At 47.4% G+C, this 3026-nt stretch overlaps 1 pseudogene; it reads right to left on the bottom strand.

Moving 5' to 3' along the window:
• Positions 1 to 347: 347 nt before the first annotated feature.
• Positions 348 to 1094, bottom strand: LOC127690766 (protein TMEPAI-like; annotated as a pseudogene).
• Positions 1095 to 3026: the final 1932 nt, after the last annotated feature.

The raw sequence follows: 3026 nt of genomic DNA, 5'->3' as shown, positions 1-3026 counted from the left end.
ATAAGCCTCTTCCAACACAAAAATACTATTCTCCCACATACAGACTTCTCACATATATGTTCATTTATGCATATATTCATTATATATATTCATTTATATAATATTGCACACGTTAAACAAAGGTTCTGTGTAAATATGTCTTTAAAGTCAAGTAAAGTCATCATGAACAAAAGAAATTAAGCATTCACCCATGGAGCTCAACTAAGAACAGTGAAGAAAAGACTAGTGGAACATTTTCTCTTTTGCCTTCAAGACACAAGGCTCACCAAAGAAACATGGTACTCTTTTTTTTTCTTTTTGCAAGCTTCTTGAGATTCTGTTTTCAGACCACACAGAAAGGTAAATGTTTATACATAGACAGGAAAACTACCATAGGCCACATGGCCTGTTTGTTCCCTGACTTCCTCCCTCTCCTCTCTTAGAAAATGCACAGATTTTCTGAGGTTTTGCCTACAGGTGCCTCGGTCCCCACTCCTAGCGGGGTGACCTTTCTGTTTCTCCTTTTCTTTCTCCAGTGGGGCAATGTGAGGGTGATGGAGCTGGATCCCGTCTGGCAGGGAGGAGGACTGCCTTTTATTTTGCTGGCGCTGGAAGGAGGAGCCAGGTCAGAGACAAATGACCTCACTGTAGTTGGGAGGCTGCCCTTCCGTGTGCCCACCACTGCTGTAGCAGGTGCCACTGAAGCCCCTGAGTTATTGAGCTATTGCTGAGGGGGTGGACAGGGGCCTCCCAGCATGGCGCTGTCTACATGGTGGGCTGGAAGCTGCTCCACTGCATGAAGGGGATCTCGGCAAGGCAGTCAGTGGGCCGAGGCTGGGCATAGACCTGCAGCTCCTGCATTCTTCCTGTCAGCTTACTCTCTGAGGGCCAGAGGCACCCTTCTGAATTCAGTCTGTCATCTCTTCCCCTGGCCTGGCTGTGTCAGCTGGTGAAGGAGCAGGCTGACAGCTTGTAGTGGCTCAGCAGGTACATGATCATCATCACCACCATCACCATCATCATTATGAGGATGACCAAGATCTCCATGAACTCTAGCTCCTTGATCTCCATGCTGGGAACAAAGAGCCCTGACAGTTGCACACCCAGGAGACACTGGGCTGCCTGGTGGCTGTAGTGGCAGCGGTGGTGGTGCTGTTGACCCCCCCATCAAGCAGTCATGGGCAGCACAAGGCATGAGGTGCAATGCAGAGGGTGCAGGGGGCAGCCCTGTTTGGCCTGCCAGGCTTGGGCCAGGCGAACAGAGATCAATGCGGTGCAGGCTCCTTTCGCTGCCAAGGTTCCGTGGCAAGCAGGGAACCCTGACCGAAGAGAGGGAGTCCCGGGGAGGCATGCCCTGGATGTGCCACTTGCAGCATGCGGGTCACTGGTGGGTGGCCAGGGCACAGGGTTGCCAGGCTAGTTTGAGCACCAGGCATTCAGCACATGAGCAACTCCTCCAGCTCATTAAAGACCAAGGATATTGGTTGCCTTGTTGAGATTTTGTGAGATATTTTTTTATGGCAAGTTTTTAAAAAAAATTTTAATTGGATATATTCTTTGTTTTCATTTCAAATTTTGTCCCCTTACCTAGTTTCTCCCCCAGAAAATCCCCTAACACATCTCCCCTCACCCTGCTCACCAGTCCAGCAACTCCTGCTTCCCTGCCATCTGCAGCCATGGGTACCTCCATGTGTACTCTTTGGTTGATGGTTTAGTCCCTGGTAGCTCTAGGGGGTACTGGGTAGCTCATATTGTTGTTCCTCCTATGGCACTGCAAACCCCTTCAGCTCCTTGGGTCTTTTCTCTAGCTCCTCCATTGGGGACCCTGTTCTCAGATCAGTGGTTGGCTGAGAGTGTCCCTCTCTGTACTTTACATGCACTGGCAGAGCCTCCCAGATGACAGCTATATCAGGGTGCAGTCAGAAAGCACTTGTTGGCATCCACAATAGTGTCTAGTTTTGTAACTGTATATGGGATGAATCCCTAGGTGGGGCATTCCCTGGATGGTCTTTCCCTCAGGCTCTGCCCCACATTTTGCCTTTGTATCTCCTCCTGTGGGTATTTTGTTCTCCATTCTAAGAAGTACCAGAGTCCATACTTTGTTCTTCCTTCTTTTTGAGCTTATTTGATCTGTGAGTTGTATCTTGGGTATCATGAATTCATTGTTTTTAATAGCTGAGTAGTATTCCATTGTGTAAATGAACCACATTTTCGGTATCCTATCCAGTCCCAAAGGACCTAGTTATGCGGGACGGGGATGGGTGTGGGGGAGGGGAGGAAGAGTCGAGGAGGACCAAGCCTGAAAGAGAAATGGGCAGGAAATTAAAGCGAGACCAAGCAAAAAGGGTGTCTTGTCAAGGCCTCTTTAATGAAGGGCTGAATTGCTGATTATGAACACAACCTGAGAGGAAGTAGACAGGGGCTGAGGGGGAATGCTAAAGGAACAGAAAGAGCAAAGGTCATCTGGGTCAGATATTGACTGTGGCTCAAATATCTAGCAGTTTTTCTGGAATGCTGGGTCCGCCTAGACATCCCCAGGTGACCGGCCAAGATAAGGATCAGTTGATTCTCAGGATCAGCATTGTGTGAAGGAGAGGGTGGTTCAGCTGTTAACTGAAAGGTCAGTGAATTCTCAAGATGAGATGGTTTCCCAAGACATAGTCTTACTGAAGACTTCCTAGTCCTCAGGCTCTTACAACATCTCTACCCCTTTATCTGAGATATGGCATCAGTGTAAGGTATAGGGATTATGTTGTAGATGTATCAAATGTTACTGAACATCCTACAGTCAGTGGTTACCTGTATTTTGACAAGCTGTGGCTTTCTAGTGTGGTTATTGTCTGATGCAATAAGAAGCTTCTTTAATAAATGGTGAGAGCTGTACTTACCTCTAGTTAGAAGGATAAGTATATTCAGAATACACTTAGGATTTTTACTGGTTTAGCAAAGCAGTAGTAGCATATTCCCCAAGATCCATGTGCTGACTACTCATAAACAGTTGGCTAGATTTTCAGTTGGCATTTCACTCCTGTTGAGCAGACCTTGAG

Source organism: Apodemus sylvaticus, chromosome 8, assembly GCF_947179515.1.
Source record: "Apodemus sylvaticus chromosome 8, mApoSyl1.1, whole genome shotgun sequence".
In the NCBI taxonomy this organism is placed as follows: domain Eukaryota; kingdom Metazoa; phylum Chordata; class Mammalia; order Rodentia; family Muridae; genus Apodemus; species Apodemus sylvaticus.
Note: the sequence above shows the minus strand (reverse complement) of the source record. Positions and strands in the feature narration are given on the sequence as shown.